The sequence below is a fragment of the Entelurus aequoreus genome, linkage group LG20, assembly GCF_033978785.1.
Source record: "Entelurus aequoreus isolate RoL-2023_Sb linkage group LG20, RoL_Eaeq_v1.1, whole genome shotgun sequence".
NCBI classification, from domain to species: domain Eukaryota; kingdom Metazoa; phylum Chordata; class Actinopteri; order Syngnathiformes; family Syngnathidae; genus Entelurus; species Entelurus aequoreus.
Window position 1 is genome coordinate 25,313,338 of NC_084750.1, and position 24,793 is coordinate 25,338,130.

Consider the following 24,793-nt stretch of genomic DNA (forward strand, 5'->3'; position numbering starts at 1 on the left):
TCTGGGAGGGCTGTCCACAAGGTTGCGGAGTGTGTTTATTTGGAATTTTCCACCATTCTTCCTAAAGCTCATTGGTGAGATCACACACTGATGTTGGTCGAGAAGGCCTGGCTCTCAGTCTCCGTTCTAATTCATCCCATAGGTGTTCTATCGGGTTCAGGTCAGGACTCTGTGCAGGCCAGTCAAGTTAATCCACACCAGACACTGTCATCCATGTCTTTATGGACCTTGCTTTGTGCACTGGTGCACAGTCATGTTGGAAGAGGAAGGGGCCCGCTCCGAACTGTTCCCACAAGGTTGGGAGCATGGAATTGTCCAAAATGTTTTGGTATCCTGGAGCATTCAAAGTTCCTTTCACTGGAACTAAGGGGCCAAGCCCAACTCCTGAAAAGCAACAAAACATCATAATTCCTCCTCCACCAAAATTCACACTCTGCACAATGCAGTCCAAAATGTACCGTTCTCCTGGCAACCTCCAAACCCAGACTGGTCCATCAGATTGCCAGATGGAAAAGAGTGACTCATCAGTCCAGAGAAGGCGTCTCCACTGCTCTAGAGTCCAGTGGCGACGTGCTTTACACCGCTGCATCCGGCGCTTTGCATTGGACTTGGTGATGTATGACTTACCTGCAGCTGCGCGGCCATGAAAACCCATTCCATGAAGCTCTCTGCGTACTGTACGTGGGCTAATTGGAAGGTCACATGAAGTTTGGAGCTCTGTAGCAACTGACTGTGCAGAAAGTCTTTGCACTATGCGCTTCAGCATCCGCTTACCCCTCTCTGTCAGTTTACATGGTCTACCACTTGGTGGCTGAGTTGCTGTTGTTCCCAAACTCTTCCATTTTCTTATAATAAAGCCCACAGTTGACTTTGGAATATTTAGGAGTGAGGAAATTTCACGACTAGATTTGTTGCACAGGTGGCATCCTATGACAGTTCCACGCTGGAAATCACTGAGAGCGACCCATTCTTTCACAAATGTTTGTAGAAACAGTCTCCATGCCTAAGTGCTTGATTTTATACACCTGTGGCCGGGCCAAGTGTTTAGGACACCTGATTCTCATCATTTGGATGGGTGGCCAAATACTTTTGGCAATATAGTGTATTTACACAAGTTTTTGTGAGAAAAAATCTATATAGTAGTTCACACTTTTGCCCAAAATGTGAAACAAAACAACAAATCTATTGTAGGGAATAAGATCATGTCAACTGACTCACGTAATTAACTATAATTAAAGGACAAATTACCTTCCTACTATAATTCTCACCCATGAAAAGAATTAGTCATTGCCTAGATCAGTGGTTCTCTAACTTTTTTTTTCACCAAGTACCATCCCAGCAAACACTTGGCTCTCCAAGTACCACCATAATGACCAAAAATAAAATACAGTAGCGTACTAGGGCTAAGTATTCATTAGAAACAAGGTAGAGGTTTTATTTAACACTTAGTGTCTGATATTTCTGGCTACTGTAACATTACACACAGTTTGAACAGGAACACTGTGTTTGAATATTGAATTAAGAGGTTCTTTTTGCGTACCACTAGAAACATTTTTTTTTTTTTTAGAATTTGTTGATATTTCAACATTTCAATTTAATTGATTTAGACAACAAGCAACTAAAACATCTTCAACAGGATTTCCTAGGTTCTTAACCATTGTTGGGCCGAGAGGGCCACAGCGGTACGTAATTGTAATACACTTTTCCACCACTTGTGGCAGTAAAGACAATACCAACCAATCAGAAGAAGTCTGAAGCTAAAGTCATAGAGACGTTTCTTAAGCGCAAAAATTAAGACTAAAGTGCTGAAGCTGTATTTTCATTCTCACTTCAGTTTTATTGACAGTTTATTTAAAAATATGTATATTATTATAATTTATTTCTGAGCTAGTTAGAATGTATTCATTTTAGCACTGCGTAATTTTTATGAGTACCTTGTTTTGCAGTATATTTGATCAATATTTATTTTTGTAATCTGCCTGACCTAAGCCTTGGTAATAATTGTGATTATACACTTTCATATCATTTGACAAGGTTTATCCTGTTAAACTGTAAGTTGGTCACATATAATTATTAAATATGATTAAAATAAATAATAGGATTACAAAGTCAGTGTTATTTGAGTGGGCCCCGGGGCCCCCTCTTTAGTTAATAAATGGGCCTCGAGTTGAAAAAGGTTAAGAACCCCTGGCATAAATAACTCGTTGTGTCTAGGGATGTCCGATAATGGCTTTTTGCCGATATCCGATATTCCGATATTGTCCAACTCTTTAATTACCGATACCGATATCAACCGTTATATGCAGTCGTGGAATTAACACATTATTATGCCTAATTTGGACAACCAGGTATGGTGAAGATAAGGTACTTTTTTAAAAAATTAGTAAAATAAGATAAATAAATTAAAAACATTTTCTTGAATAAAAAAGAAAGTACAACAATATAAAAACAGTTACATAGAAACTAGTAATGAATGAAAATTAGTAAAATTAACTGTTAAAGGTTAGTACTATTAGTGGACCAGCAGCACGCACAATCATGTGTGCTTACGGACTGTATCCTTTGCAGACTGTATTGATATATATTGATATATAATGTAGGAACCAGAATATTAATAACAGAAAGAAAAAACCCTTTTGTGTGAATGAGTGTAAATGGGGGAGAGAGGTTTTTTGGGTTGGTGCACTAATTGTAAGTGTATCTTGTGTTTTTTATGTTGATTTAATAAAAAAAAAACAAAAAAAAACTATGCCGATAATAAAAAAAACGATACCGATAATTTCCGATATTACATTTTAACGCATATATCGTCCGATAAAATCGGCGGGCCGATATTATCGGACATCTCTAATTGTGTCATTACGTTCTTTCTCCCTAAGGTATTTTCTTTCAAGCGGTTGCTTTCTCATCAGTCCTGTGGCTTTACATTTGCTGCGGTCGCCGCTAATAACGATAGGTCTTGGCAGCTTTGTACTGCTTTCGTAGATCTACACAATAGTAAACTTCAAGGTGACCCAGCAGATTTTGTTGTGCTGCAGCTCGTTTAATTTCTGCAGAACAACATTTGAATACTACGAGTGAAATGTCTTCTTCTGACATGCTAAAGAAAGCCCACACGGGCTACTAATGCGCCATGTTGCGTTTCTCCGGACACAACAGGACGCAGTATCATGACATCCCTTAGGGGAGACCAAACAAAGATGATAAGCCTTCATAAATATCGGCTATTTTTGTTTGTTGATTTTTCATTATCGGAATTATTGGAAAAATTGCCATTATCGGTCGATAATAATCAGACGATGATAATATTGTGCATCCCTACTTTACATGTTTCTATTTGGGACCAACCTTTACCATTTAAAGTAATGCAAATAGAAATGATCTGTTCCAGGGTCAAACTGTGGCCATCCTATAAAAACGTTTCGACCTGAGGTCAGAATAAATGTCTTAATCTTAATTTATTTGGTAAGTGATGCTTGCGTGTAACTTGCAGCTCTTACTCGTAAAGGAAGCGTCCGCCGTATGTTTCAGTGCCAGCTGTCCAGTAAAACATGACCGAGGTCAACAAAGAGGCAGACGGTGAAAAGGTAGGCTTGGTGGTGGTCCTGCTGCTGATCTCAGCCTGTAGGCCTTTGGACCGATCTCCTCATCTCCATCTCGCCTCGTCCTCCAGGAGTTAGCTCTTTGCTGACCTGCAGCGCTACAACTTCTTCTTTGCACCTTAAAGCTGGATTGTGGTGATTAGCGTGGTGTTTGTGAGTAGCCGCTCCCAGGAAGTAGCAAACAAAAAAGCGGACCTGCCAGGGATTTGTTCGTTTGGCTGCTTTGGTTCTGGGCGGGCGTCATCGCGGTCGAGTTTGAAGCTAATGGTGCACACATCAGTCAAGCGGACTAATGACTTTCCTAAATTTAGAAAAACTGAAAGCGGGAATTAAGGCAATACCATAGGTGGCACTGAAGGCAACATTGAGTCGGATCGAAGGTTGGGTGGAAGAATGAGGCAGAAGACGGGACTGAAGGCAAGACCGGAGGCGGCACTGAAGGCAAGACCGAAGGCGGCACTGACGGCAAGACCGAAGGCGGCACTGAAAGCAAGACCGAAGGCAGCACTGATCGAAGGCGGGATCAAAGGCAAGGCCAATGGTGACACCGGAGGCAAGATTGAAGGCCAGACTGACGGCAAGACGGAATGCAGGACCGAAGCCTAGGGCCAAAGGTGGGACTGAAGGCTGGGACCGAAGGCTTTGACTGAAGGCTTGGGTCGAAATCTGGTGCCTGAAGGCTGGGCCGAAGAATGGGGCCGAAGGCAGGACCTAAAGGGGCACTGAAGGCAGGACCTAAAGGGGCACTGAAGGCAAGACCAAAAGTGGCACTGAAGAAGGCAAGACCAAAAGTGGCACTGAAGAAGGCAAGACCAAAAATGGCACTGAAGAAAGCAAGGCTGATGCGGCACCGAAGGCAACATTGAAGGGCGACGCTGAGTCGGATCAAAGGCAAAGCTGAAGAATAGGGCCAAAGGCGGGACTGAAGGCAAGACCAAAGGCGGCACTGAAAGCAAAACCGAAGACAGCACTGACCGAAGGCCGGACTGAAGGCAAGACCGATGGCGGCACGGAAAGATAGACCGAGGGCAGCACTGACCGAAGGTGGGATCAAAGGCAAGGCCGAAGGCGAGACCGGAGGCAAGCTCGAAGGCAAGACTGATGGCAAGATGAATGCAGGACCAAAGCCGGGGGCCAAAAGTGGGACTGAAGGCTGGGACCGAAAGCTTAGACTGAAGGCTGGGGTTGAAATCTGGTACCTGAAGGCTTGGCTGAAGAATGGGGCCAAAGGCAGGACCAAAGTTGGCACTGAAGGCTGGACCAAAGTTGGCACTGAAGGCAAGACCAAAGGTGGCACTGAAGAAAGCAAGGCTGATGCGGCATCGAAGGCAACATTTAGGGCGACGCTGAGTCGGATCAAAGGCTAAGCTGAAGAATGGGGCCAAAGGCGGGACTGAAGGCAAGACCGAAGGCGGCACTGACCGAAGGTGAGACTGAAGGCAAGACCGAAGGCCAGACTGAAAGCAAGACCTAAGGCGGGACTGAAAGCAAGACCGCTTTGACCGGGCAAGGCCAAAGGCAACACCGGAGACAAGATCAAAGGAAAGAGTTAATGCAGGACCAAATGTGGGACCGAAAGCTTAGACTGAAGGCTGGGGTCGAAATCTGGTGCCTGAAGGCTTGGCTGAAGAATGGGGCCAAAGGCAGGACCAAAGGTGGCACTGAAGGCACGAACAAAGGTGGCACTGAAGAAAGGAAGGCTGATGCGGCACTGAAGTCAACATAGAGGATGACACTGAGTCGGATCAAAGGCTGGGCCGAAGAATGGGGCCGAAGGCGGAAATAAATGCAAGACCGAAGGCGGCACTAAAAGCTAGACCGAAGGCAGCACTGACCGAAGGCGGGATTGAAGGCAAGGCCGAAGGCGACACAGGAGGTAAGATTGAAGGAAAGCCTGACGGCAAGACGGAAGGCAGGACCAAACCCTGGAGGCAAAGGTGGGACTGAAGGCTTGGACTGAAGACTGAGAGTGAAGGCTTGGACTAAAGGCTGAGAGTGAAGGCTTGGACTGAAGGCTGGTGTCGAAGTCTGGTGCCTGAAGGCTGGCCCGAAGAATAAGGCCGAAGAGTAGGGCCAACAGCGGTACCGAAGGCAGGACCAAAGGGAGTACCGAAGGCGGGACTAAAGGCAAGACCAAAGACTGCACTGAAGGCACGACCGAAGGCAGCACCGACCACAGGCGGGACCAAAGGCGACACTGCAGTCAAGATTGAAGGCAAGACTGAAGGCGGGACCAAAGCGCCAGAGGAATATAACCCACGGCGGCACTTTCTGACGAAACATCTACATTTCGATGTTCGAGCCCTTGATAGACCTGTTTTAGATGCTCGAAAATAAACTGTATTTTTCTGTCAAATTTTTAAAAAAAAGAACCTCCAATAAAAATGTCTGACAACATGTTTACATAATAACATATTTTATTTGCTTTCCTGGTGCGGACAATAAAGCACAGCAACTGAGAGACGCTTTTATTCATTATTGTTATTATTATTATTGTTATTATGATTACATGTCTCCCAGCGCTATTACACAGTAAAAGTGTGCGCGTGTTGTTTAATAGCGTGTCATGTGACCTGCAGTCTAAACACGCTTAGGCTAATAGGCAGTTAACCTAGGTAGCATGTTTCACCGTCGCCCTGACCATCCATCATGTCTTTGACTTTTACTTGTGCGTGCTTAGGAGAGGATGCAGAAACACACACAGTGCAACAACAACAACAACAACAACGCACTTTGTGTTTGTACTACTGTCGTTGTAAGCGTGGCTGTGATTTTTTTTTTTAACTGGTTAAAGTGTGAAGATGACAGGGAAGACTTAAATAGGTATTTTATCTTTTTCAACTAGTCTACCCCATCGCCATGGCAACCGTCCCCCGGGATCTTTACTGTCTCTCTTTCTGTGTGGTCAGCTGATGAAGTCACGTGACCAACTTTACTTCCTGTCAGCTTGTTGACGGGGCCGCCATGTAGCATCAGAGTTGGTTATCTGAGGTGTGGCGTTCGAGGAGGTCAAGTCTTCTAGAATGTCCTGCAAGGCAACTCTCCGTGGAAAACAAAGACCCACTGCAGGAATCGTACTGACGGCGTCTTCCGCAAGCAGCTGTCACAAAAGATGGCGGGCGGGAGCCCGGGGGGGAGTTGGTGTTGCAACGGGAGCTCATTACGTGGCGGTCCATGCTCGCCATATAGCGGGCTGCCAGTGGGGGACCGGTTCGAACAGGAAATGACACCGCCCCCCATGTGGTGTGTGTGTGTGTCACACGCATGAAAAGCAGGTGGCGCCGCTGCTTCGCTTGCTGGCTTTGATTTGTCAGAAAACAAAACCAAAAAATGCACGTGTGCACATTTTATTTACTACAAACACTACTTATTGGCGTGGTCGGCCATCTTTACTTGATTAACTTGAATTAACGAACTAAACGTTCTCACGACATGACCGCATGTCTGAGCTACTCGCTTGTTCGTTATCATCTGTCACATGTGGAGGAGCAATCGCATCCATGAAATAACACTTGCTTATTTTCACTTGTGTTATTATTAGACTTAGACTTGGACAAACTTTAATGATCCACAAGGGAAATTTTTCAACACAGTAGCAGTATTACATACTGTTATTATTATTATTAATATTTTAAAATATGTCTGTTTTCTGTTATGACGTTTATGTAACTGTGGAGGAGCAATCGCATCCATGAAACACTTCCTTATTTTTATTTAGTGAAGTGAATTATATTTGTATAGCGCTTTTCTCTAGTGACTCAAAGCGCTTTACATAGTGAAACCCAATATCTAAGTTACATTTAAACCAGTGTGGGTGGCACTGGGAGCAGGTGGGTAAAGTGTCTTGCCCAAGGACACAACGGCAGTGACTAGGTTGGCAGAAGCTGGGATCGAACCCGGAACCCTCAAGTTGCTGGCACGGCCACTCTACCAACCGAGCTATACCGCCCCTTATTTATATTATTATTACACACGGTTATTGTTATTTAAAAATATGTCCTTTGTCTTCTGTTATGACCATTTATGTAATGTAACTCTGGAGGAGCAATCACATTCATGAAATGATACCTCCTTATTTTCACTTGTATTATTATTACACATTGTTATTAATAATAATATTTAAAAATGTGTCCGTTTTCTGTTATGACCATTTATGTAATGTAACTGTGGAGGAGCAATCGCATCCATGAAATGACACCTCCTTATTTTCACTGGTATTATTATTGCACATTGTTGTTATTATTAATAATATTTTAAAATATATGTCCGTAGTTTTCTGTTATAACGTTTATGTAATGTAACTGTGGAGGAGCAATCGCATTCATGAAATAACACTTCATTACTTTCACTTGTGTTATTATTACACACCGTTATTGTTATTAATATTAAAAAATATGTCTGTGGTTTTCTATTAGAACCTTTATGTAACTGTGGAGGAGCAATTGCAGCCATGAAATAACACTTCCTTACTTTCACTTGCATTGTTATTACACACTGTTATTAATATTTGAAAATATGTGCATTGTTTTCTGTTATGTCGTTTATGTAATGTAACTGTGGAGGAGCAATCGCATCCATGAAATAACACTTCCTTACTTTCACTTGCATTATTATTACACACTGTAATTAATATTTGAAAATATGTCCGTTTTCTGTTATGACGCTTATGTAATGTAACTGTGGAGGAGCAATTGCAATGCAGTCAGCTACACTCTGCGTGTGTCCATTTGCGTGTGTCCATTTGTGTGTGTGTGTGTGTGTGTGTGTGTGTGTGTGTGTGTGTGTGTGTGTGTGTGTGTGTCCAAATTTGTCTGTGCGTGTGTGTGTGTCCGCCTGCGTCAGGTGTGTGTGTCCATATTTGTCCTTTTGTGTCTGTGTGCCTGTGTGTGTGTCCATATTTGTCTTTGTGTGAGGTGTGTGTGTGTATCTGTGCGTGCATGTGTCCATAGGTGCATGTGTGTGTGTCCTTTGTGTGTACGTACACACACACTTGTGTGTGTGTGCGTGCGTGCGTCTGTAAGGCAGCATAATTAGGTCTTTTTCCACCAAAAGTCCAGGAACGTTAAGTTCCTGGAACTAAAGGTTCCTGTGGAAGTGTGTGGTTTGTGTTTCCACAGCACTTCACAGTTCAGGTGGTTTATACAAATCAGGCTGATGACATACGAAGGAGTGATTTATTATACTTCTACACTGATACCATGTAAATAAACCGACATTATTAGGTCACAATTATTTTACTACAAAGTAAGTAAATGAAATACAAAGCGATAATAAACAAAACAATAAGAAGAAATACCGAATTGTTCATAAAAAGTCTGGCTTTTGTCCGCAATGTCCAACAGTCAGAAAGTCATCCTTTCAGTAAATGATGAATTCATGAGGGTCAGACGGTTCTTTGTGGTCCGTTTCAGCTGTAAATAAAAATATATAAATAATAAATGTCAGTATTTTTCTGTAAAGAACAATATATAAATAGTTAATGTCAGTGTTTATCTGTAAATAACAATATATGAATAGTTAATGCCAGTGTTTATCTGTAAATAACAATATATAAATAATGTTAGTGATTATCTGTAAATAACAATATATAAATAATAAATGTCAGTGTTTTTCTGTAAATAATATATAAATAATATAAGTCAGTGTTTTTCTGTAAATAACCATATATAAATAATGTCAGTGTTTATCTGTAAATAATATATAAATAATAAATGTCAGTGTTTTTCTGTAAATAACAATATATAAATAATATAAGTCAGTGTTTATCTGTAAATAACAATACATAAATAGTTAATGTCACTGTTTATCTATAAATTACAATATATAAATAATTGTCAGTGTTTATCTGTAAATAACAATATATAAATAGTTAATGTCAGTGTTTATCTATAAATTACAATATATAAATAATAATTGTCAGTGTTTATCTGTAAATAACAATATAAATAGTTAATGTCAGTGTTTATCTGTAAATAACAATATATAAATAATGTCAGTGTTTATTTGTAAATAACAATATATAAATAGTTAAAATCAGTGTTTATCTGTAAATAACACTATATAAATAATAAATGTCAGTGTTTATCTGTAAATAATAGATAAATAGTTAATGTCGGTGTTTATCTGTAAATATATAAACTATAAATGTCAGTGTTTATCTGTAAATAACACTATATAAATAATAAATGTCAGCGTTTATCTGTAAATAACAATAGATAAATTGTTAATGTTGGTGTTTATCTGTAAATAATATATAAATTATAAATGTCAGTGTTTATCTGTAAATAACAATATATAAATAGTTAATGTCCGTGTTTATCTGTAAATAACAATATACAAATAGTTAATGTCAGCGTTTATCTATAAATAACAATATATAAATAATAAATGCCAGTGTTTATATGTAAATAACAATATATAAATAGTTAAAGTCAGTGTTTATCGATAAATAACAATATATAAATAATAAATGTCAGTGTTTCTGTAAAGAACAATATATGAATAGTTAATTTCCGTGTTTATCTGTAAATAACAATATATAAATAGTTAATGTCAGTGTTTATAAATAACAATATATAAATAATAAATGCCAATATTTATCTGCAAATAACAATATATAAATAGTTAAAGTCAGTGTTTATCTATAAATAACAATATATAACTAATAAATGTTAGTGTTTATCTGTAAAGAACAATATATGAATAGTTCATGTCAGTGTTTATCTGTAAATAACAATATATAAATAGTTAATGTCAGTGTTTATCTGTAAATAACAATATAGAAAGTTAATGTCAGTGTTTATCTGTAAATAACAATATATAAATAATAAATATCATTGTTTATCTTACAGCGACGACACGAACACATCAGATTTAGCATTAGCCTGTTAGCATTAGCATTCTGTTCACTGAGGTTGAGGCTAATAACTACACAAATTGAGTGTCACTGAATACTTTTACAACATGTAATAAAGTAAATAGTTAATATTTGATGTTATTTACCTTTGTTCCACTTGTTTAATGCCTAATTATTTCACATTTATCCAACAAAAGTAGTAAGCAGCTGGAAGTCTGGCTGAATACTTTATATTTCTCCCTAAATGCGTTTAAAAGAATCCGTCCACTTTTTGTAGCTTTGCGTATAAAAACTAATAAGCAACAATAAACTGCATATAGTTTAAAGACTACGGCTGAGTAAAAACACTGCGAGATAGTTCCACTAATCAGCTTTCTTCAACACAAAGATGTTACACTAAAGTTCCCGCACGTCGAAAGCTCCGTTCGTTCTTCTTTCGCGACGTGGTCAAGTTTGTCGTAATAAAAAAATACACAAGAAATAAGAAACAAACAAGTCGTACTCGCATACTGTCATGGCGCTCTTTGTGTTCTAATTCAACGTTTTTGGGAACGCCCCAAAACGGTGTTCCACCAGTCAGCGTTGGACCCCTCTAAAGTTCCTGGAACCGTTCAAAAGTCCCACCTCGCTTCTAGGAACTAAAAAAAAAAAAAAAAAAACGTTCCTGAAGAACCAAAATCTACCTGGGTAGTTTTTGTGGAATCACAGAGGGAGGGGACTTTATTTACCCAGGTAAATGGGGAAGACCTTTTTACGTGCTTCCAGCCTCCCAAGTGTACCTAATGGAATGACCAGTGGGAGTGGGAGATCGTTTTTCTCACTCACACAGGCACACACACTCACACACACAGTTTTAATAAAGACAGCTTGGGTCTGTAGCATTTCATGTGATTTATGTTCAGCTACTACATTCTGGACCAAAGTTGCATTAGCAATGTATGTGTGTGTGTGTGTGTGCGTGCGTGCGTGCGTGCGTGCGCACGTGACATGCTGGTATTTATTTTGGATGCCGTCATTCCACGTGCTGCAGGGAGGGAAATTGCGATGTTTGCGCGGAGGTCCGGGGGAGGGGTTGTCTGAGAGAAGGACGAGTCAAGGTCACTGCAGAAAGGCCGAGGGGGCGGAGTCAAGGAGCAAAGGTTGGCGTGTGCAAGTCAAAGGTTGCCGGGTGAACATCTTCTCCATCCTGCGTCCTTTCCCTCGCGACTTCCTGATGACACAGCAACGTTTGCATACTTTTGGTAACTATGGTTACAATAACGAGATGATTGCATGGACACTTGATTAGGTACGCCCCACTCTAAATGTGGCCATGTGATTCAGTTGAAGACGTGTCCAGTAGAGTTGAGTGACTTGTGCTTCTGTCTACTCCTTTTCGGACATGATTTTAGATTTAGATTTAGATTTATTGGTCCCCGTGGGGAAATTAGTTTTCACTGACCGTGATTGAAGTATTGAGGCGGTAACGTTATTGTTCTCGCGTGCCCCCCAACTCCCCATAACCCCCCCTCGTCCTCGTCGTCGGCGGGCTCTGACCCAGTTTGCAGGTAGAGAACGTTCCGAGCGCAAAGCCAAGCTTCCCCGTTCCGAGCGCGAGTCTATTTATGTGGAGCGTGGGCGTTTGGAAGGCGGCGAGGCGCACGTGAGCGCGCCCAAACCCGCCACTTGTTGCCAGTTGAGGCCTAATGAGCCAGCAGCAACGTTTGCAGAGAGAAAAAGATGTCTTATTTTTTTTCCTCATTTTTTCTTAATTTTCGTTTCTTTAATTTTTTTTATTTATTATCTTTGTTTCTCTTCTTTTTTCTGTCTCGTCTTTTTTTCTTATCATTTTTGCTTTTTTCCCTTATTTATCTTTTTTGTATTGTTTGTCTCTTTTTGTTTTTTGAGGGGTGTTCTCTCTTTTTTTCTTTCTTTTAGAACTATTTCTTTCTGCTTCTTCTTTGTCTTCTTTTTTCTCTTTTTTTCTTCTTAATTTTCTTTTCTCTTTTTTTTCTCTCTTTTTATGTTTCAAGGGGGTTTCTCCTTTTTCTTTTTCTCCTTTTTAACTTTAACATTGTTTTTTGTGCTTCTTTTTCTCCTTTTTCTCTATTTTTCCTTCTCTTTTCTCATTCTTCTTTTTTGTTTTTTTTTTACTTCTCTTTTTCCAATTTTTTTATTTCCTTTTTCTTCTCTTCCTTCTTTTCAGAGAGGGGTTCTTTTTTTTATTTAATTTTTCTCTATTTTTTTCTTCTCTTTTCTCATTCTTTTTCATTGATTTATTTTTTTAATTCTTTTGTCGTTTACTTTCTCCTTCTCTTTTTTAATTTTTTCTATTTTTTAATTTTCTTTGTCTTCTCTTCATCCTTTTCAGAGAAGGGTTCTCTTTTTATTTATTTTTTCTTCTCTTTTCACATTCTTTTTTTATTTTACTGTATTTTTTAGTCTTTCACTTTATCTTTTTTTACATTTGTTTCTATTTTTTCATTTTCTTTTTCTTCTCGTCCTCCTTTTCAGAGAGGGGTTCTCTTTTTATTTGTTCTCTATTTTTTTTCTTCTCTTTTCTCATTCTTCTTTTTTCATTTTATTGTATTTTATTTTTTGTCTTTTGCGTTCTCTTTTTAAATTTTTTTCCAATTTTTCATTTTCTTTTTGTTCTCTTCCTCCTTTTCAGAGAGGGGTTCTCTTTTTATTTAATTCCCTGTCCCTGCACAAATGTTCCATAGTCCAATAGTCCAAGTGCCCAAACGAAGCCAATGTGTTGAGAATAAAAATGGTTGTTCCTCTTCAGACGCGGTGCCCATCTAACGGCGTCTAATTCATCAAATTTTTCATCAATCAGCCGCGGACCCCTTCCCCCTATGACGGGCTCGGACCCTGCATTATTAATAACTCAATTCCTGGAGCCAGCCCCTACCCACCCCCCAAACGTTGGCGGTCAGGGTTCATCCATCAGCGAGTGCTGCAAGGCCTCATGGGAAATATCCACGGGCATGAGCGCCGAGGGGGGAAGTGTTGTTGCTCGTTTGCGACAAATGCGGGAAGACGTATTGTTGGACATCCCACCACTTCCTGCAATCCTTCCAAGGCAGGAAGTATTCCTGAGTGTTGATGTCTACCTTTAAAGCACGCCGTGCTCCTATTGGTGCAGGAGCACACCCATCTTTCATCTGATGAAAAACATCATTTTGCAAGCTTTAAAGGCCGCGGCGTTGGACTCGGCCTTCTTGCCGCCTTCTGTCGGCGGTGGGAAAAGAAAAAAAAGTGGGCGCCCACTCGTCATCGCAAGCGTGGGCGCGTGACACGGCGTGGCGAAAAAGGCGGCCAGAAAGATGGCGGACATCTGGTGTGTGTGCAGTGTGAACACAAAGCGTGTTAAACAACTTTTTAAAAAATGTTTCCTTCCATGTACACGCTTCACTCACGCCGCTAAGTAAACATCTTAAGTGACCTTTGATGACCTCCGCCAAGCTCCACCCTCTCTGGTCCTTCCCAGGTCACATGTCCTTCTTTGTTGTGTCTTTCAGGGCGTTTGACGGGTGGACACGTAGCTCCGCCCCCACCGGCCCAGGTGTTTTGAAAAGACCTGACAGTAAGTTGGCTTCCAGCCTCTCTTGTCCTCTTGATCATCAATCGCTCTGTCAATAATTCACTAATCAATAATCCATTTCGGAGCTTGCTTTTTACATCGGATGCAAGAAAATTACCCCAAAATGTTTTGTCATTTTCATATTTATTATTTTGTTAGTGTGGGAACATAAATAATACACATTAGAAAAAAATCGATTCACATTCAAATCACGATTTTTATTCATCATGATTTTAAATCAATTTACAATTTATTTTTTTTAAATCGATTTTTTTTTTTTTTATTTCAATTATTTTTTTGATAAGGATCTATTTTTAAAAATATGTTTTTAGGCTATCTTTCTAAGTTAAAGCACCAATGATTGTCACACACACACTAGGTGTGGCGAAATTATTCTCTGCATTTGACCCATCACCCTTGATCACCCCCTGGGAGGTGAGGGGAGCAGTGAGCAGCAGTGGTGGCCGCGCCCGGGAATAATTTTTGGTGATTTAACGCCCAATTCCAACCCTTGATGCTGAGGGAGGTAATGGCTCCCATTTTTATAGTCTTTGGTATGACTCGGCCGGGGTATTGCAATCAGAATAAGCTTTTCTATGATATTTATTACTATACCAAATAATACAGTAGGAAGGCCAGATGCAGTCATCAAAAGAGCCACATCATAGGTTCCCTACCCCTGCTCTAGAGTCACATATTTTGGTATTTGATGCATATAACATTTTAGCATGCAAACATTTGTAGGCTTGCTTTTTTTTGCTAATTTTGTAGGTATATACTTCAGTCATATTTTGGTACTTGATGCATGCTAATACATTTTAAACCTATTTTTCAGGTACACACCTCAGAGTAATATATGTTGGTATTCGACGCGTCTTAGTTAGTATTTTAACATGCTAACAGTGGTGTGTTAGCATGTTTAGCTAATTTAGCAGGTATACACCTCAGTGTCATACACTATATTGCCAAAAGTATTTGGCCACCTGCCTTTACTCACATGTGAACTTGAAGTGCCATCGTAAGGAATTGTGCAAAATGTTTTGGTATCCTGGAGCATTCAAAGTTCCTTTCACTGGAACTAAGGGGTCAAGCCCAACTCCTGAAAAACAACCCCACACCATAATTCCTCCTCCACCAAATTTCACACTCTGCACAATGCAGTCCAAAATGTAGCGTTCTCCTGGGAACCTCCAAACCCAGACTGGTGCATCAGATTGCCAGATGGAAAATCGTGACTCATCAGTCCAGAGAAGGCGTCTCCACTGCTCTAGAGTCCAGTGGCGACGTGCTTTACACCACTGCATCCCAAGCTTTGCATTGGACTTGGTGATGTATGGCTTAGATGCAGCTGCTCGGCCATGGAAACCCATTCCATGAAGCTCTCTGCGTACTGTAAGTGGGCTAATTGGAAGGTCACATGAAGTTTGGAGCTCTCTAGCAACTGACTGTGCAGAAAGTCTTTGCACTAAGCGCTTCAGCATCCGCTGGCCCCTCTCTGTCAGTTTACATGGTCTACCACTTGGTGGCTGACTTGCTGTTGTTCCCAAACTCTTCACTTTTCTTATAATAAAGTTGACTTTGGAATAGTTAGGAGCGAGGAAATTTCACGACTGGATTAGTTGCAAAAGGGGCATCCTATGACAGTTCCACGCTGGAAATCACTGAGAGCGGCCCATTCTTTCACAAATGTTTTTAGAAACAGTCTCCATGCCTAAGTGCTTGATTTTATACACCGGGCCAAGTGATTAGGACACCTGATTCTCATCATTTGGATGGGTTGCAATATAGTGTATATTTTGGTATTTCACTAATGCTAACTGTAAGCATGTTATTGTTAGCATATTAGCATAGTACTGTTAGCATGCTAGCTCCTTTAGCTAATTTTGCTCATATTTATTGTTACCTGACACTATCATATCAGTATGGCTTTGGCTCTTCAGCATTCACACATCATTTCTACCAAAGTTGCATTTGCTGGTTCTTTGCACTGGTTTTGAAGGTGAAAACTACCAAAATGGCCCCCAGTGTTTCCCACACATTCATTTATTTGTGGCGGCCCGCCACGAAAGAATTACGTCCACCACAAATAAAAAATTAAAAAATTTTTAAACAAGCTTCTCAGGCAAATCATATAGTTGATGTAGATGCCCATATCGGCTGTTCAGATTTACTTTACAAAAGAGAAGTGTAGGATACTTCTCTTGTTGCCTTATTTGTATTTGACTTTATTAAATGTATTTATATTAGAAACACAACATGTGTATATAACAAAGGGTGCAAAGTCTGCAGGCAGTAGGAAACACATGGTTAAGTGTAGGGAGTAAAACTGATGGCAGTCTAAAGTTCAAGATTTTTGGAGCTCTTTGTTCAGTGGATCAGATGTTTGATGAAGCTCTGTGTCTATCTACCACCACTACTGTTTTCTGTTTATTTGTTACTGACTGTGGCAGGACACCTCTGCCTCTGTTTCACTTTATGTTGCTGGTAAATAATATGGTTGTAGTAGTAGGCTAAAGTTAAATTATTTAGTATGCACTAATTAAAGGGGCAGAGCTTTATGAGACATTTTAGCTTTTATATTTTATAAGATATATTTTTTATAAGAACCACAATTGATAAATATATTTCAGTGAATAACTTATTGTTCAAATCTGTATATAAATATGTACATAAAGTGTTGTAATTATATTGTAAAATGGATGGATGGATGGATGGACGTTTAAAACAAAACTGTTATTATTAATTAGTAAGTATACATTTTTTGAGCCTTTTTAGAGAAAATCATATCATTGTAGTAAATTATGCAAATTACTCGATGATGTCATGGTGACCACGCCCCCACCGCCACAGGTATCTTGGCAGTTTATGGGAAACTAGCGCCACCCCCCCCCCCCCCCCCCCCCCCCCCCCCGCATCCTTTGATTTGTCAGCCTGTGGCCCTCAGTGGAAAAAGTTTGGGCACCCCTGTGCGAGAACTTTAGAGCTAATGCTCGTTAGAAAGGTTTGGTCTCTAGGTGTCAGAGAGCAGTCATGATGTAACCTCTATGTCACGCTAACATTTATAGCATTCACACCCCCACCCCCCACCCCACCCCGCCTGTCAATCATAATGAACAAAGGCTCAGCACGTTAGCGAGGGTTTGGCGTTTGGTTGGAATGTACGGGGGAGCATCCGCACAGCGAGCTCCCGCCAAGCAGGTCGATCGACACAAAGAGTCGTCACACGGATCGGAACCGCCTACCGAGGAACACGTGAGAGCGAATGTTGTGCAAGCCGGGGCAACGACGACAACAATGGCGACGCTGTCACCCCGGCCCACGTGCACCAGAACACGTGTTGTGACTGTCAGGAGTGTGGGAGGGTCGCTATGTCGCGTATCTCACCCATATCCACTTCATAGTACACGCTTGACACCTTTAAAGGGGCACTGTTGTTTTTTATTGGAGTTTTGCCTATTATTCCCAACCATTATGTCAGACAAAACCACGTGTTTTTTTTATTGTTTTTATGCATTCTAAATAGTAAATAATCGTTAGTAAAAGTCAGCTAACAGTGGAGCCAAGAGGAGTCGCTTTATTGGGCTTATAAAGCGCTCTGGAAAAAAAACTCCATCAAAGTTTGATGTACATGATGTAAGTATATACAGTCGTGGTCAAAAGTTTACATCCACTTGTAAAGAACATAATGTCATGGCTGTCTTGAGTTTCCAATCATTTCTACAACTCTTATTTTTTTTGTGATAGAGTGATTGGAGCACATACTTGTTGGTCACAAAAAAACATTCATGAAGTTTGGTTCTTTTATGAATTTATTATGGGTCTATTGAAAATGTGACCAAATCTGCTGGGTCAAAAGTATAAATACAGCAACATACATGATCAATTTTGGTGATGTAGAAAAGTTACTATCAAATCAAATTAGCTTCATGCATGGCCTCTTAACTTCATGTGAGTGATTATGATTGACGACACCTGTTGACTTCTCTGAGCACATTTAAATAGGGCTCATGTGATGCAGTCATTAGACTCGGTTACAAACGCGACAATGGGAAAGTCAAAGGAACTCTGCACAAAACTGAAAAAACAAATAATTTACTTGAACAAGTCAAGAAAGTCACTTGGAGCCATTTCAAAGCAGCTTAAGGTCCCAAGAGCAACTGTGCAGGACAATTGTTCATAAGCATAAAGTGCATGGCACAGTTTTGTCACTGCCACGATCAGGAAGAAAACGCAAGCTATCACCTGCTGCTGAGAGAAAATTGGTGCTGGAACACAGGTGTCAGTGTCCACAGTCAAGCGTGTTTTGCATCACCCTGGACTGAGAGTCTACCATGCAAGAAGGAAGCCCTTGCTCCAGAAGCCACACCTTAAGGCTCATCTAAAGTTTGCTGCTGATCACATGGACAAAGATAAGACCTTCTGGAGAAAAGTTCTGTGGTCAGATGAAACAAAAATTGAGCTGTTTGGCCACAATACCCAGCAATATGTGTGGAGGAGAAAAGGTGAGGCCTTTAATCCCAGGAACACCATGCCTACCGTCACGCATGGTGGTGGTAGTTTTGTGCTCTGTGCCTGTTTTGCTGCCAATAGAACCGGTGGTTTACAGAGAGTAAATGGGACAATGAAAAAGGAGGATTACCTCCACATTCTTCAGGACAACCTAAAATCATCAGTCCGAAGGTTGGGTCTTGGGCGCAGTTGGGTGTTCCAACAGGACAATGACCCCAAACACACGTCAAAAGTGGTAAAGGAATGGCTCAATCAGGCTAGAATTAAGGTTTTAGAATGGTCTTCCCAAAGTCCTGACTTAAATGTGTGGACAATGCTGAAGAAACAAGTCCATGTCAGAAACCAACACATTTAGCTGAACTGCACTAATTTTGTCAAGAGGAGTGGTCAAAAATTCAACCAGAAGCTTGTGGATGGCTACCAAAAGCGCCTTATTGCAGTGAAACTTGCCAAGGGACATGTAAGCAAATATTAACATAGCTGTATGTATACTTTTGACCCAGCAGATTTGGTCACATTTTCAGTAGACCCATAATAAATTCATAAAAGAACCAAACTTTATGAATGTTTTTTGTGACAAACAAGTATGTGCTCCAATCACAAAAAAAGAAATGATTGGAAAATCAAGACAGCCATGACATTATGTTCTTTACAAGTGTATGTCAACTTTTGACCACGATTGTGTGTGTGTGTGTATATATATATATATATATATATATATATATATATATATATATATATATATATATATATATATATATATATATATATATATATATATATATAATGTGTGTATATATATATAATGTGTGTGTATATGTACAAATTGCAGTTGGCTTTCAGCCCTCGGCCAAAGTTTGGACACCCCTACTTTAGTGTAACACTAAACGTGTGTGTTTGCGTGTTTGTGTGTGTGTGTGCGTTTGCGTGTGCGTTTGCGCGTGTCTGTGTGTGCGTTTGTGTTTGCGTGTGCGTTTGCGTGTGTGTGTGTGCGTGCGTGCTGGGGAGTTAGTCGAATGTCCTTGCGTGTCTTTGCTAGCTGCGAAACTTGAGTTGACCTGGTTGGCCGTCAGAACAACTGTCTTTGTGTGCCCTGATTTCTTCCTTCCTGGCGCCCCCCCGCCCCTGAGCGGCGCCCTGGCTGGAAGTTAGCGAGGCCGCGCACACGTCTGCTCTGACAAATTGTCAGCGAGGAGGCAGATGGCGCCGGCGAGAGGTGGCGACTTGTCAAGCCGGTTTTTCGCGGCGCGTAGAACACTTGTCGACGCAAAAACCTCACATGAGCACGAAGCCATCGCCGTGCACGCCACCTCGCGCCGGCCGCCGGACCTTGAAAGCGTGCGTGTGCAGCAGAGGTGCATGCGATGCCGAGAGACGCTGACATCGACACGAGCCGTCAGCTGCGCGTCGCTAGCTCAAATGTTTGACAGCTCGGCTCGTTAGGACGTGTCCTCTGAATGTAAACACTCTGCCTGCTAAATATTCCACTTAGAATTCATGGCGCGCTTCACGGGTGCAGGATTCTCTAAGCCCACATGTTGTAACTCTCCCTCTTCATTCTTTAGGCGTCGCATGGAGGCCTTTATGTATGTGTCGTATTTAAACTTTGTATATATGTTGGTGTTGTATGTAAACATCGTATATGTGTAAGTGTCGTATATAAACAATGTGTAAGTGTTGTATGTAAACAATGTATATGTGTATATGTTATATGTAAACATCATATATATATATATATATATGTATATATGTGTCATGTATAAACAACGTACTGTATATGTGTAAGTGTTGTATGTAAACAACGTATATGTGTAAGTGTTGTATGTAAACATCGTATATATGTAAGTGTTGTATGTAAACATCGTATATATGTACTGTATGTGTCGTATGTAAACAACGTATATGTGTAAGTGTTGTATGTAAACATCGTATATATGTAAGTGTTGTATGTAAACATCGTATATATGTATGTGTTGTATGTAAACAACGTATATGTGTAAGTGTCATATATAAACAACGTATATGTGTAAGTGTTGTATGTAAACAATGTATATGTGTACTTTGAGACACTTGTGATTTAGGGCTATATAAATAAACATTGATTGATTGATTGATATGTAAACATCATATATATATATATATGTGTCATGTGTAAACAACGTACTGTATATGTGTAAGTGTTGTATGTAAACATTGTATATATGTATGTGTCGTATGTAAACAACGTATATGTGTAAGTGTCGTATGTAAACAACGTATATGTGTAAGTGTTGTATGTAAACAATGTATATGTGTATATGTTATATGTAAACATCGTATATATATGTGTCATGTGTAAACAACGTACTGTATATGTGTAAGTGTTGTATGTAAACAACGTATATGTGTAAGTGTTGTATGTAAACATTGTATATATGTAAGTGTTGTATGTAAACATCGTATATGTATGTGTCGTATGTAAACAACGTATATGTGTAAGTGTTGTATGTAAACATCGTAAATGTGTAAGTGTTATATGTAAACATCGTATATATGTATGTGTCGTATGTAAACAATGTATATATGTATGTGTCGTATGTAGGGATGATACTCGAAACCGGTTTTCACGGTTGTTCGATAAGAAAAGAACCGAGTCCTCGGACTCGAATCCCTTTTTGAGAACCGGTACCCGTTATCGAGACCACTATAGTAAAGAAAATAGTTGGTTCTTTATTCGAATCCCTCGGAACGAATCCCGTCCCGACCAAAAATGCTCCGTGTGACATCACAAGAAATGACGTCACGTAGCTCAGTCATTAGGCGCAGATAGCAAAAGCAGGAAAAAAATGGACGGGAAAAAGCGCTCCAAGGTGTAATAAAGTTCCAAACAAAAGGTATAATCCAATGAATAACTTTACTGAGAGATTTGAGCAGAGTACAAACACATGACGAACACTTTTACGACCAACCGGAAACATAGCAACCAGGCTAGCAACGCACCTCCTTTACGGCAGCTGTCGCAACGTTCTAAAAGCAACCGCAGCACATACATATATATGACATCTCCCTTTTTTAACTTTTGTTTTTCTTTTCTTGTAAACAAAACAAAATCCCACTGTATATGTGTTGTCTGTCTAATTATAAATAATGCAGATGAGGCGTGTTGGCTGAGTTCTTGATGTTTACTTTCACAGCGTGCTCATAATAACCTCATTCATAGCTGCCGGGTGACGACATGCAACAACACTTCGGGGCTACCGCGCATGCTCATCACTCCCGTTGCATGCTGGGTAGTGTAGTTGTTATATTCCCTAGCTCATCACATCTTGCCCCCTATAAAGAAATAATGTTAACTCAATAAAGTGTATTTCTTTTTAACTTTTCATTTTTTAGCATTGTAACCACATTTGCAAACAACTTTTCTCTTCATAGAATTTTCTTTCAATAAAGAAATAAAGTGCAAAAATGTCAAAGCATCATAACAAACAGTTATGTCAAATAGCAGCAGAAGTGCACTTTTTGGAGAGCTGTATTGTTTTCAGTTTTGTGCCCAAGGGACTGATTTTATTTAACACTATATTATTATTTATACACCTATAGTAAACACAGAGACATGTTGTTTTTGTGTTACTGTATATATTTGTTTTGATGAAAAATCCCACTTAATATACTTTGGGTAACAACACTCAATATTTATTTATTTTATTTTATTTTTTTAGGGGGGTAACAGTCAATATTTATTTATTTTTTAGATTAAATTGTTTTCTTATATAATAAAAGTGAGCTTTTGTTACACCAAATATTGTGTGTTTTTTTCCATATACAACAACCTATCTGGACTCGATAAGTGTCGTATGTAAACAAGGTATATGTGTAAGCGTTGTATGTAAACATTGTATATATGCAAGTGTTGTATGTAAACATCATATATATGTATGTGTCGTATGTAAACAACGTATATGTGTAAGTGTTGTATGTAAACATCGCATATATGCAAGTGTTGTATGTAAACATCGCATATATGCAAGTGTTGTATGTAAACATCGTATATATGTAAGTGTTGTATGTAAACATCATATATGTATGTGTCATATTTAAACATCATATATGTATGTGTCATATTTAAACATCGTATATGTATGTGTTGTATGTAAACATCATATATGTATGTGTCGTATGTAAAAATCGTATGAATGTATGTGTCGTATGTAAACATTGTATAAATGTTTGTGTCGTATGTAAACATTGTATAAATGTTTGTGTCGTATGTAAACATCGTATGTATGTGTTGTATGTAAACATCGTACTTATGTAAGTGTTGTATGTAAACATCGTACTTATGTAAGTGTTGTATGTAAACATTGTATATGTGTTGTAGTAAACATCGTATATATGCAAGTGTTGTATGTAAACATCATATATATGTATGTGTCGTATGTAAACAACGTATATGTGTAAGTGTTGTATGTAAACATCGTATATATGCAAGTGTTGTATGTAAACATCGTATATATGCAAGTGTTGTATGTAAACATCGTATATATGTAAGTGTTGTATGTAAACATCATATATGTATGTGTCATATTTAAACATCGTATATATGCAAGTGTTGTATGTAAACATATGTGTATGTGTCGTATATAAAAATCGTATAAATGTATGTGTCGTATGTAAACATTGTATAAAAGTATGTCGTATGTAAACATTGTATAAATGTTTGTGTCGTATGTAAACATCGTATGTATGCAAGTGTATGTAAACATCATATGTATGTGTTGTATGTAAACATCGTACTTATGTAAGTGTTGTATGTAAACATCGTACTTATGTAAGTGTTGTATGTAAACATTGTATATGTGTTGTAGTAAACATCGTATATATGCAAGTGTTGTATGTAAACATTGTATGTGTAAGTGTTGGAAGTAAACATCGTATATTTGTAAGTGTTGTATGTAAACATCGTATATATGTATGTGTTGTAAGTAAACATTGTATATATGTTAGTGTCGTATGCAAATATTGGTGCGCTCTATAGTCCGGAAAATACGGTAGTCATGTTTAAATAACTTTTATCTATCTGTTATTAATCTCTTTGACTACTAATAGTCGGTATCGGGTCTGAAAAGAAACATATCGGTCGATTTCTATTTCCATCCCTGCTCTCGCTGTTACCTCCTGTGGAAATTAGCATTAGCTAAGATGCTAACACATTTACGAGTGTCTGTGTTAGTATTATTAACTTACAATGGCATTCTTTTTATACTGTTTCAGTTTCACAAATTCCTCAGTAAATTCATCAAGACGTCACCGTGGAGTTATTGAATCTGTTTAGCTGATTGGAGAGCTAGCTTCCGCAGCTCGTGGGTCCATGACTATGACTTCTGTTTTGTTTCATCAGCCGTTTTACTGCCGCCTTGCAGGCACCGAGTTAAAGAAATATTTACAGAATCTGTGAGTTCAAACCCCGGCCAGGTCATACCAAAGACTATAAAAATGGAAGCCGTTACCTCCCTGCTTGGCACTCAGCATCAAGGGTTGGAATTGGGGGGTTAAATCACCAAAAATTATTCCCGGGCACGGCCACCGCTGCTGCTCACTGCTCCCCTCACCTCCCAGGGGGTGATCAAGGGTGATGGGTCAAATGCAGAGGACACATTTCACCACACCTAGAGTGTGTATGACAATCATTGGTACTTTATCTTTAACTTTTAATTAAATAACTCATTTCACTGCATCTTATAGTCCAGTACGGCTAACATATGGAAGAATATTTTTTTCCACTAAAGTGGGTGTGGCTTATATACCGGTGCGCTGTATAGTCCGGAAAATACGGTAGTCATGTTTAAATAACTTTTATCTGATCTGTTATTAACCTCCTTGACTACTATAAATCGGTATCGGGCCTGGAAAAAAAAATTATATTTCTAACCCTTCTCTCGCTGTTGCCTCCTGTGGAAATTAGTGGTATTGCATTGGAGCTAGCTTGTAAAAAAAACAACAAATTGTGACATTCCCACAATGATTGATTGATTGAAACTTGTATTAGTAGATTGCACAGTACAGTACATATTCCGTACAATTGACCACTAAATGGTAATACCCGAATACGTTTTTCAACTTGTTTAAGTCGGGGTCCAAGTAAATTAATTCATGGTAAACTGTTCGCAAGACCACACCGGACATCCGTAAGCCTCATGGTCATACTTGCCAACCCTTCCGTTTTTAGCGGGAGAATCCCGGTATTCAGCGCCTCTCCCGACAACCTCCTGGCAGAGATTTTCT

At 39.5% G+C, this 24,793-nt stretch overlaps 1 pseudogene; it reads left to right on the forward strand.

Moving 5' to 3' along the window:
* LOC133636085 (semaphorin-6D-like) overlaps positions 1-24,793 on the forward strand; it is a 151,126-nt pseudogene that overhangs the window by 33,386 nt on the left and 92,947 nt on the right.